The 12,935-nt window shown below is 46.2% G+C and overlaps 1 protein-coding gene across 1 annotated transcript in view; it reads right to left on the reverse strand.

The window, feature by feature from the left end:
- ARHGAP35 (Rho GTPase activating protein 35) overlaps positions 1-12,332 on the reverse strand; it is a 161,650-nt gene extending 149,318 nt beyond the window's left edge. Inside the window, exon 1 of the mRNA XM_043996277.1 lies at positions 12,282-12,332. The gene's annotated coding sequence lies outside the window, so the exon portion shown is untranslated. The remainder of the gene's footprint in view (positions 1-12,281) is intronic.
- Between the last annotated feature and the right edge of the window lie 603 nt (positions 12,333-12,935).

A 12,935-nucleotide genomic window follows, 5' to 3' on the forward strand; every position in this document is an offset into this window, starting at 1 on the left:
CCTCAGTTTATCCATCTGTAAAATAAAAGCTAATATCCGCACTGCTGCTCAGCAAAGACCCTTAAAGCCCTATAGAAATGAATATGCAATCTAGTTATAAATCTGGAGGGGCTGCAGCCCCGATGACACACTGTAGATCCTTGCAATAATATTATTTTACCCAGCATGCATTGTGCTGGGAAATGGCAGGTACTCTGACATCTTCTAATCCTTGAAATTCCTGTCCTGGGATAGTAAAAAGGGAAGAAACTAGAAGATTTTAGTTCCATTTTGGCCACTTACTACCTGTCTATGAAAGTGAGTTTCTCCTAGCAACTTATTTCAGGATGCTTAAAGAATATTTATAGTTAGAAAGTTATTTTTGATTCCTAATATAAGTTATTCACACTGATATTTGAATTTTTATCTTATTCTCTAGGGACCAAAGGAGAAGGCGAATGGCCAATTACCATTCTTCTAGCAACTATGTTCCCTAAAATCTCAGAAGTGCTAAGAATGAGGACAAGATAACTTTTAGCCAGGAAAAGTAAGGAGTCTGATGGTCAATCCAATGAGATTTCTGCTCAACAGAAGTAAGGTTTTAAGAATGAGAGCAACCCATGGGGCAACTAGGTGGCGCAGTGGATAGAGCACCAGCCCTGGAGTCAGGAGTACCTGAGTTCAAATCTGACCTCAGACACTTAACACTTACTAGCTTAGCTGTGTGACCCTGGGCAAGTCACTTAACCCTAATTGCATCACTAAAAAAAAAAAAAGAATGAGAGCACTGGTGACATCTAAGTAAAGGGTAGATGAACATTTGTTAGAAGTAATAAGATTTAGCACTGCAAAGTGCCTTAAAGAGAAAAATCAGGCTCAGAGCAGTTAAGTGAATTTGCCCAAGGCCATACAGAGAGCAAAAGGTGAAGGCAGAACCTGAAACAAGGTGCTGAAGTGAGAAGTCATGTCGAGTAAGCCAATGTGCCTGACTAGGTCATCTCCATGGTTCTCCTTCCCAAGTGAAATGCTGAGATTTTATAATTGGCAAAACACATTCGAGCAATCAATCCAGAATTCATCGCAAATGTTCTAATCATTCAGCTGATTTACTGTTCTGTCCCCATGGGAAACCATACACTGGGACCTCAAAGGTTAAAAGACTACACTACACTGGCTACATTCCTTTGGGGAAGGAGAAGAGGATCTAAATCTCCATAGGTTTACAGCAACCAGACCTCCCATCCACAAGGGAGAATGCAGCTCCTACTTATTATTACACCATGAGAAGGCAAAATGTTACACTTTCATTTCTTCCTGGCTTGCTCAGGACCGTTTCTTTTCTTCTCAGACAGGGCCTCCCTATCTTGTCCAAGCTGCACATGCAGTGGCCACTGCCTGCCCAATCCTGATTCTCGCCAGCATGGAAGCTTTGGGATGTTCGTTCTGTTTCCAACTGGGAGTGTCTGGTCCCTCCTTGGGCAGCCTAATGCCCAATGTTCCCCACCCTCTTAGGATACAGTTGTTGGACTTAATGCCTACTGCAGCTCACAACTCTTCGAGTTTGAGTGACCCACAGCCTCAGTCTCCCCCAGCCACAGGGATTGTGGGGATGGTCCACCACACCAGCTCTCAGGACTTCTGCCTATGTCCAATGAAGGAAAAGAGTTCCTGTCTCTTACTTTGGTAGAAGAGGATCCTAAAGTCTTCTTTATTTCTCAAAAAGACAAAAACCAACTTGTTGACAAAAAGTCAAGTTGAGGGTTAATGAAAAGTGACCAATTTTTCTAACATGATGATTAGATTACGTTATGTTATGTTATGTTAGATACTGAGAAAAATGAATCAGATATAATCATCCTGTTAGTACTTTGTTTCACCTTGTCATGAGCTTGAGACCTGACTCTACCATGGATATAGCCTCGGCGAGTCTTTCATCACCACCGTGAATCCCAGGTCCCTCCTATGTAAAATGGGATTACAACAACTAAAACACCCCCTCCCCCAATCTAGGAAATGGCTACATCAAAGTGAGTTATCATTATCCCCTGTTTCAGAGCTGTTGATGAGGACTAAATGAGCAAAGTACTCAAAGACCTCTATCACCTTAAGCTATTCTAACTGCAAAAGGGTTACTGTTCTCATAAAGATGCTGGGCCAAGCAGATCACACTGTCAATAGCTGCTGGCCTAATGCTGTGTACCCATCCTAGAAAGTCTAAAACAAGGCTTTATGACCAAGTGCATCCACAAAAGCAGATCCAAATGAAACATGATTATAAAACATAATTTTTAAAAAGTAAAAACATCATTAACACAAGGAGATCCAATGTGAGGGGCAACTGTTAATTATCCTGAACATGAAACTTTAAAAGAAAAATAAGTAGAACAAAATTATTCTACTCCATACACAAGCTGTAATCACATTGGCACTGTTAGAAAGTTTGGTTTCTAACAAGACATGAGTATAAATAAACAGTCTTGTTTGTCAGCATGGAACTGGGAGTCAAGAGACCTGGATCCCAGACCCAGGTTTACTGTGGCTTAATCATGCAACCTTAGGGAAAGTTTCTCCCCAGCCCTGGACCTGCTCCCCATCTGTAAAATTAGAAGACTGGACAAAATATTCTCCAAGCTCACTTCCAGCTTCAAAACTTGTGAAATCCCATGTTTCACCTCCTTAACTGCTTGCACATCATGGACATTCAAACATTTAGTGGATGTAAAAGCGGAAAGAGAGGAAATGATCCAGATAAAGCTGCCTTACCACAATCTAAACCAATCCACACATAAGAGCTAAAATGATTTGATGCTTCTTAGAGAGGTGAGTTAGTGGAACAACATATTAAAGCAAACATAGTGGCACAGTGTTCAATGAACTCCAAGGTCCCAGTTATTGGGGAAAGGATTATTTTACAAAAACTCCTGGGAAAATGGACAGCAGTCTAGCAGAAATTAGATTTAGAATAATACCTCACACCACACAACAAAATAAGATCCAAATGGATAAATGAACTAGATATCAAAGTTTACATCATAAACAAATCAGAGTAGCAAGGAAGAAATTACCTTAGGAATCTATAGATGGATAAAGAACTCATGACTAAGAAAGAGCTAGAAGATCGAACAAGACAAAATGAACAATTTTGATTAGAGGAAATTTTAAAATTATTTGCACAAACAAATCTAACACAGTAAAAATTAAAAGGGAAGTAATGGAAAAAAAATTTTTGCAACAAGTTACTCAAATAAAGGTCTTATATCCAAGAAATGTAATGAAATGATTCAAATTTATGGGACTAGGAGTCATTCCCTAATAGATAAATGGTCAAAGGACATAAACAAGCAGTTTTCAAGGGAAGAAATCCAATCTATAAATACTCATATTTTTAAATGTTCTTGATCAATAATAACTGGAGAAATGCAGATTAAAGTAGCTGAGGTTAACCTCACCCCTATCAGACTGAAAGATATGAAAAAAGAAGAAAATGACAAATGTTAGAGGAACAGGTACACCAGTAATATACTGTTGGTGGAGCTGTGACTTGGTGCAGCCACTCTGGAAACTAATATAGAATGATTCCCAGAAAGTTACCAAACTATGTATACCCAGATAAACCACTACTAGGCCTATACCTAAAAGGAATTAAAGAAAGAGGGAAAGCACTGATTTAAACAGAAATATCGTAGCAGCTCTTTTTGTGGTAGCACAAAATTGGAAACTTAAGGGGTGTCCTATTGAGGAATAGCTAAAAAAATTATGGTATATGAATGTAATGGAATATTATTGTGCCATAAGAAATGATGAAAAGGACAGCTTCAGAGGAAAGTGTCAATGCCTCTATAAACTGATGAAGAGTAAAGTGAGCAGAACTAGAAGCACATTTTTTTATGGTGAAAAACAACTTTCAAGGACTTTCAAACTCTGATCATAACAATGACATCACAAGTCCAGAAGAATGAAGTTGAAACATACCGCAAATGATGAGTTTAAAATGCAGAAAGAGATTTTTAGACTGGGTTAAGGGAGACAGAATATGCAGGTATGTATTAAAAGCTTTATTTTGGGGCAGAGTTTAAATTTTCTCAAAGGGGAAGAGAATAGTGGGAAGATCATTTTTTAAATGTTTATTCATTTAAAAATAAAAGATCTGTGTTTTATACATTTGGAAACATCAAATCTACTTGCTACTTTAACAAATGTTACCAATTTCTAAGGTTACCAATTTCTATCCAATAGTTGCTTACGGAGTCAGGTACAGTTTCATAGACCCACTACAACAATATTCTGGAGCCATTCTGGATTTCTCAGATGACTTCAGTTTTATTCTTTAACTGACTAATGGGAAAGAAATTTCCTACCAGCCAGATGACTAAAGAAATTAATCAATGAATTCAAGTCATTAAGAATTACATCACAATAGTAGCATCTCTGCCAAGGGGTCCAACTACAATCTCAAAAAGCATTATCAGGTCTTTATTACTTTGGATTAAAATACCTGTTATCATAAGGCCTTTTAGAACTACCCTGAGAGAATTCATCCCTTTGAAGGGCAAGCATATTATAGACCAAAAACCTAGTATCCAGGAAGCTAATAAAATCTCATATTAATTCATTACCCACTTTAATGGGTACACAATCAATTTGTTGCTGAACAAAGGGAGCTTCCTAATTATTGGTGGCAATTAATGGCAATCATTTTGTTTGGTCTCCATCTTAATAGTCTAATGTCTATCAGGACTGGGAACTGGGCTACCCAGCCTACACAGGAGGTTCCCAACACAAGACAATAACAACCACAATTTGGGCCTTTCCTTCACTGAGAGATGAGAAACCTGAGTAGTTGTTGTCATTGTTCAGGTATGTAATACAATCATATTTTACATATTTTTTCCCCTGTCAAGACAATCGAATCCAGTGATTTGTTAAGAGTCCTTGTGCTCAATTCTGGGAGCATAGCAGAATAGACATGGCACTGGATCTGCACTGGTAGTCATGAGAAACATATGTTCAAGTACCACTTTCAATTGATAATTATTTGTACAAAAGCAAGATAGAGAACAGAGAACAGTAAGAACTGGTCACTGCCTTTGGGACAGAGAGAAGTAGTAGATGACTGGAGAGGCAGTCCAAGTGTGGATGAACAGCAGAGAGGAGCTCAGAAAATGGGAAGAGTGGTCAGAGAAGGCCTTTATCTCACTTGGTTCCCAGGGATTCCATGACCATGTCTATGCAGATGATTCTAAAATCGACTTCTCTAGCCCTAACCTCTCTCCTGACTGCCAGTCTAGCATCCTGAATAGGATACACATCCTATACGGGACCTGTCGCTCCTCCAACACCAGCAGCACTCAGGTGCAGACCCTTACCGCCTGATGGCTGCAATACTGAAATAACCTACTGGTGAGTCTCCCCATCTCAATTCTCTCCTCACTGGAGTCCATCCTCCAGCCAGCTGTCAAAATGAAATTTCAGACTCACAGGTCAGACCATGCTGCTCCCTACTACTTCCAAGATCAAATATTAACTGCCCCCAAATATGCTGCAATCCAGGGACACCAGCCTCTTTCCTATTCCAGACACAAGACACTATCTCCTGACTGTTCCTTTTCACTGGCTACCCCACATGCCTGCCATTTCCTCCCCCCTCACCTCTGCTTCCCATTTCCTTCCAGCGTCAGCTCATATCCCACTGTCTACAAGATGTCTTTCCTGGCTCCCCTCAATGGTAGTCTAGGGATACAAAAAGAAGGAAGCAAGGGCAGCTAGGTGGCCCAGTGGATAGAGCACAGGCCCTGGATTCAGGAGGGCCTGAGTTCAAATCCAGCCTCAGACACTTGACACTAGCTGTGTGACCCTGGGCACGTCACTTAACCCCAATTGTCTCACCAAAAAAAAAAATTTTAAATAAAAGAAAATAAAATAAAGAAACAAGCGACTGTCCCTGCCTGCAAGGAGCTCACAATCTAAGGGGGGAAACAACCTGCATCTAACTATGTACGAGACCACGAATGAGGAAAATGCTTCTCCCAAGGCAATTCATTCCATTTTTTTTAAAGTACAGCTGTTAGGATTTCCCATTAATGAGCCAAACTCTTCCTCTGTGACTTCCTCCCTACTTATTCCTGGTTCTTATCATCTGGGACCAAACAAAGTATATATAAACTCTCTTCCACATGACGGAAAGCCAGACCTCCATATGCTAGAACACACCCACAACATCCAAAAGAGGGCACAGTTAGCAGCAACATCAAAAATGTATCAAGGTGGGGGCAGCTAGATGGCGCAGTGGTTGGGGCACCGGCCCTGGATTCAGGAGTACCTGAGTTCAAATCCGGCCTCAGACACCTGACACTTGCTAGCTGTGTGACCCTGGGCAAGTCACTTAACCCCCATTGCCCCGCAAAAAAAAAAAAAAAAATGTATCAAGGTGCCAACAAATGCATAATTCTAATATCAAAATGAGTTTCATAAGATGAAAATATTAGTTACAATAAAGAGGGCAAGAAAAAGCAAAGTCTAGTCCTTTTCAGCTGAAGAAAATGCACCTTGTGCTCTGAGTCATTTGCAAGGATATTCCCCTCCATGAAGGCAAGGTAAAGAGTACTGTACCAAACATCAGAGATGAAACTTTTCAGAAAATCAATACGAGGGATTTGCTTGTTGTTCTTAATACCAGCAATCCAAGTTCTTTTCAAACCACTGCTATTTGAGATTCAAGATCAACAAGGACTCTGCTTGAAAAACTTAGTATTGGTCTTCAAGAAAGGTGCCCAGAGGTGTATGCTGGTGTATGCCATGGTCCTCACCAGAGAAAGTCTTCCCCAAACCCTACCATTTCCCAAGTTATAAACTAATCTCCATATGGATAACTCAAAGGAAAGTTCTGTTTGTTTGACTTTTTAAAACCATCCAAAAACAAAGAGGTCCCTAGTCCAGGCCCTGCTTCTGCATCTATATGAAGGGGACTGGACTTGCTGGGTTTGAAAGTCTCTTTGGACTCAGGGGTTCTTCCCTTTTTTCTATCCTGGACCCCTCTGGCAGTCGGTCTAGTGAAACCTAGGGATCCCTTCCTGCATAAAAGACATCAAGATTACACTGGAAACCAATTTTAGTATGATTATCGTTATGGAAAATACCTTAAAGAGCTAGTTCACAGACCCCAGTTCAGAACCCTTGTTATCTATCCCCCATGCCCCACGTCAGCACAGATCAATGGGGAGCCTCCATTTCTAGAAAGAGTTAGGACTAAATCAGCTCTAAATTCATGGGAACAGCAGCAGGGTTTGGGGTTGTGGTTTTTTCTTTTAACAGAAGTATGGGGGAGCAGCTAGGTGACACAGTGGATAGAACACCAGCCCTGGATTGATTCAGGAGGACCTGAATTCAAATCTGGCCTCAGACACTTAACACTTACTAGCTGTGTAACCCTGGGCAAGTCACTTAACCTCAACTGCCTCACCAAAAAAAGAGAGAGAGAGAAGTGGGAAAACAGAAGTATGCCTGACTCTCTGTAGAAGAAATGTGACAGCAAGAAACTGGAGGAGCAGTGGGGCAATGGCCCTGTTTGCCCCTTTCTCCCCACATTCCCAGCTTCCACCTTAATTCAGGGCCTTCGAACCACTGGCCCAGACCAGCATTTCTCTCTCCTTGTTAATCTGCCCACCACAGGGCTGCCAAAGTGATTTCCCCCCAGTATGGGTCAGTTCCCTACGAAATTAATCCAATGGCTGCCTGTCACCTTCAGTATCAAACAGAAACTCCTCGGTTGCACATTCTAAGCCCCCTAACCTACATCTGCAGACTTATTACAAATGACTCTTCTTCAGGTCCTCTACAGTCCAACCATTTTCTACTTCTGTGCCTTTGCACTGGCTATCTCCATGTCTAGAATGCCCTCCCCTCCTCAATCACCACCTGCTACTAGAGGCCTTTCCTGATCCCACAGAGGCATGTCCTTGCATCTCACCTGGATGTGTCTGTGTGAGTGCACAATTCTCCCCAGATAGAGTGCAAACTCCCTAAAGGGTAAGGACGCTTTCACTTTGTCTCTGGAGGCCTGGTATGGAGCATAGCACGCGGCATCTAGAAACATGGCTGGCCTGGAGGCCCATCTTGGCTCTAAACCCCAATCTATCTTCCTGGGGTCCTAGAAACCCACCTCAGGAAGGACAAAGGAAAGAGGCCTGCTGCAAACTTGGGGTCAAGAACTCTGGGGAAAAACGATCCACATTGGCTGCTTCACCTCTCCAGGCCGCTTTCTTCATTTATCAGGTGAGTTGGAGATATGAGGTAATCTCTAAGTCTCCCTCCAGCTCTGAAACCTGTGGATCTTTTTCAATATTCCAGCCAGGGACTGATGAAGGCCTTCACCAGGTTGGTGGGAACAAGGGATGGGTGTAAGAAAGCTTGTGACAAAATCTGTTCCCACCCCTATGTCGCTGCCATGGATTTCTCAAGGATTCAATCCCCACCCCCCCACTAGTAAAGTCTTTCCCTATTGCACTGTAGCTCCATTTGTTTTTAGGTTTTTGCCAACATACAGTGCCCCAACTCCAAAGGTTTTGGCCTGAATTGTGCCAGAATGGAGAGAGCAGGGGGAAGGAAAAAAAGTGAGAGAAGAATGGTTAAGGAGAAAAGCTTGGATCAGATGTGTTTGCCCAATGCCACAGCCTCCATCTTCAGAGGCCTTGCAAAGAGCCTCCCAGATGAAGAAATGCCACCACTTTGAAAACAAAGAGCCCCAGCTGGCACATTCACTGGTCCAGACAGCCAAGACTGACACCTCAGAATTCTGCATTGCAAAAGCCAATGGCATCTGGCTGGGTCTGCTACATGTGCCTAGGAAATCTGATGGTCTTTGGTGTACCAATTATCAGGTCAAGAAAAACCCCCCTCTGTGCCTCTGTCTCCTGTTGTGTGAACCTGGGCTAGGAGCTCCCAGGGACAGCCCAGACATTTCAGAACACGGGGAAGCTCTCCAGAGCTCCTTGGAACAGAAATGGAATAATGGACAGAAAACTGACTCTGGAGAATCACAAGACCCAGTATCAGGGCCTGGCTCTACTACTTACTAACTGTGTGACTTTAAGGAACTCCCCAGGGTCATAAGATGTATCTGTGCAAGGAGCTGAGATGGTCCATTTCAACACCAACAGGAGAACAGCAGGATCTGAGAGGTGCCAGGGCTTGCCCAGGAGCACACACACGTGCACTCCCATCTGTGGGCCCTTCCTACTGCCCCGTGTTACTACCTCACCTCTAAAAGGGGAGGACTGTTGTACAGGGACAGCACCTGTGTCACAGGTGGCTGTTAAGCTCCAATGAGAACATGTGCAAAAGACCACACAACTATAGCCACTAATCTGCAAGGAATGAAAGCATCTCCTGGCTCAGAATTTGTGATCTTTTCCCCCACATCCACCTTAAGGAAAATTCGAAATGCTTTATGACGTGATAAGCTTCCTAATTAAAATAAATTCACAGAAGTATCCAGCAATCACCTATGTACCCAAGTGCCATAAACAGAAACTTTCCTCATTTCTTTCAGCCACACATTAACATCACCCCCTCCCCACATCAGCGAAGCTCATCTTCTCTAGGACCACACAATTTCTAACACTGGAACCCAGAAGAACACTTATTCTCCTCATTTTCCAAAGGGGGAAATAGCCTTCCCCAAGGTCATGAGACAGGGCTAGAACCCAGGGCTTAGAGCTCTTTCCACACTACCTCACAGATTCCTGAGCTGGTGAGGGATCAAAGGTTCAGTTCTATGGATCACCCTGAATATGGCTCTTCATTCTTCATCACATAGAACTATTTCTTTAAAAGTGCTAGAATAAACAAAGACTAATAGGGGGGTTACTTACAGACCCTCGCAGTCGATCAGATCACTGCTCTAAAAAGCAATTGCCCTAAGGGCATAACCCCCCCCATTGTGGTTTAATTTGTGCCCAAAAGGTACTTTTAAAGAGACTCTCCTCTACCCAAGTGGTCAGCACCCAATTCCTCAGTTAAGGAAGGAATAAAAATTGAGATCCAGTGTTATGGTAAGCTAGGGTTCTGGATGCTGGTTCCAGCTCTCACTACTAGCTGACTGATCAGGAGCCAACTGCTTGCCATTCTAGGCTTCAGTTTCACCAAATGTAAAATGAGGGCACTGGATGATGTGATCTCCATGGGTTCTTCCATGGCTGACAGCAGCATGTTGGAGCATAAGGAACACTTGGATTTGTGCTAGAGAACCTAGGTTCAAATCCTGTCTCTGTTAACTGTGTAACCTTGGATAAATCACCCCTTGGGTCTCAGCTTCCCACTCTCTAAAAATATGGGGATTCAATGAAATGATTTCTGAATTTCCTTTCCATCTATGATGCTAAGAACAACGCATTTTATGTCACTTTAAGGTTTATAAAATAACACCATCTAGCATTTCTACAGCCTATTAAGGTTTGCAAAGTATATTTGCTCCTCACAGCAACCCTGGAAGACAGATACTACTGTGGTTCCCATTTTACATGTGAGAAAACACAAAGTGAAGTGACTTGCACAGGGTCACACAGTTAATAAGTGTCTGAGGCCTTCCTGACTCCCCATCTAGCTCCCTAGAGAGGAAATATATCATCTACAGGAATGAAGAAACTGAGGCTAAAAAAGGCCCCAAATCTCAACAACTAAGGAATGCAGGGTGGAACCCATGTCTTCCAATTTCAAGGCTTCTCCCACTAGACCCTGCAAACTCCTAAATCAGATGTGATGTCCAAATAAAGAATAAAGTAGTATTCTCTGATAAAGCTGATCACCAGGCTCCTAAAGGATGAAGAAAAGAAGGCCGAGACTAAGTGATGCCAGCCAGCCCCCCTGGCCTGGCACATCCCAACAGGCGACCTCCTCAAAGGAAGGAGTGCAAGTGAAGCTATCAGAGACCAAGAGCACACACCCCACTGGGTCCCGGCTCTGGGAGTACTTGAAACACTAGAGGGCAAGGACCTGACACTTGGCACTCTCCCTTTCAACAAACAACTGGCAGAGCACTTTCCCAATCTTTTTGACATCACCATTTTGTAGACCAGGAAGGCCAAGGCACAAAAGACACCAAGAGGGAATCAGCCCTCCCCAACGCTTAAGTGCACAGTGCTGACCTGAGGCTGACCTGGGAGTTTCCCGGGGACCCAGGGCACTAAGTACAAAAAAGCCCATGGGGGGGGGGGAGGTGTGGAGAAGTTGGGAGTCCACATGGCCCAGAAGCAGACCCCCTGAAGAACAATATGACTTGTCAACTGAAGCCCAGGAAACCTTTTTTTTTTTTGGGGGGGGGGAAGCCATGTAAAAAAGATAAAAATTAAGGAAGAGACAGAGAAATCCCTTTTACAAAATTGAAAATTTTGCTTTCTAAGTTTTGAAGGGAGAAGGGAAATAAAGAAATAAGAGGAATAAAGGGCAGCTGGACCCTCTTCCTCTGATAAGACAAGACTGATAAGATGTAAAGGGTAGGAAGGGACTAGGGAACAGCCCACAGACTCCCTAACTAGGGAAGACACTTCCCAGGTAAATCAACGAACCCCTGCACATGGATTTCCTGCTTGGGGGTAACTTAAGACTCAAATCTCTGGTCCTTGCCCTCAAGGAGTTTGCAATCCAGCCAGGAGCACGGCGAAGAAGGAGAGAGACCAGGCCACAGCTCCTCCAGGAGGGGGGAGGGGGAAGAAGGGAACCATCCCCTGGGCTCCGAAGGGAAAGCCATCCCTGGGGGCTCCAAGGGGATGCCACCCCCTTCTCCCAAGAATGCCTCCATTGTTCCCAAGCTCTGAAATCTGTACTTATGCCGCCGCCCCCCCCCATTCGAGAATCCATGGGAATTGGGGGGGGGCGGACAAGAGCCTTGATGCTTCCCCCTCCCTCCTCGGTACTCCAGCAGACTAGGCACCCCAGACGGGGAAGGGGGCACAGCTGGGTTCCCCCATCGAGCCCTCCCAGGATCCTCATTGCCCGAACTGGGGGGAAAGGGAAGGGGGGGGTGGGGGGAGATGCACCAGCAGGAAGAAAGAGCCTCGTCCGAGCCTCCTCCTAGGGAATGGTGGGAGACGCCGAGCTCTTCAGGGCCTGCCCTCCCAGCCCATTCGCCCCGAGCCCCCCACCCCCACCCCCACCCCGGGCCCGACCCAGCCCCTCTGCTCCTAAACGAGCACCCCCCCCCGCCCCGCAGTGCAGCCTGGCAGCGCCCCCCGCAGTGCCCGCCGGCAGCGCCCCTCCCCAGCCCACCCCGCCCCCGGGCAGGCCCGAGCACTCGCTCCCTCACTCACCGGGCTCAGCGCGGGCCGGGCCTGGGGGCTCGGGCAGGCGGAGGCGGCGGCGGCGGCCCCGGCGCCATGTTCTCTGCTGCCGCTGCTGCTGCCGCCGCTGCTCCTGCTGCCGCTGCTGCTCCTGCTGCTGCTGCTGCCGCCGCTGCCGCCGCCGCCCGGGCCGGGAGGGGGAGGGGCCGGCGGCGGGCGGGGGAGAGGGGAGGGCAGGGGAGGGGAGGGGGAGGGGCCGCGCTCCCGCTCCCTCCCTCACACCCCGCCGGGCTCAGGCTCGGCCGCCGCCGCCGCCGCCGCCGCCGCGGGGGGAGGGGCGAAGACAGGGGCGGCCGCTGCGAACGGCGGGCCGGGCCGCGCTGTACCGCGTCGCAGCCCTGCCCTGCCCTCCCCGGGCGCCGCCGCGAGACCCGGCCCGAGCGCGCGCGACGAGGCCGTGGGAAGGTGGCGGAGGGGCGGGGAGGGGGAGCGTGAGCCCCGGCGCGAGCGAGCGCACGCGCGAGGTACCCCGGCCAACCGCCGCCGAGGCTGGCCCGAGGGGGGAGGGGCGGGAAGGGGCGCGAGACCCGGCGCGAGGCTGGGGGGGGCGGGGGGAGAGAGGCCCGAGCGCGCGCACGCTGTTCGGCGCGCGCCACAACACAGCGCGAAGGGGCGGGGCCTGCG

Source organism: Dromiciops gliroides, chromosome 3, assembly GCF_019393635.1.
Source record: "Dromiciops gliroides isolate mDroGli1 chromosome 3, mDroGli1.pri, whole genome shotgun sequence".
NCBI lineage: Eukaryota > Metazoa > Chordata > Mammalia > Microbiotheria > Microbiotheriidae > Dromiciops > Dromiciops gliroides.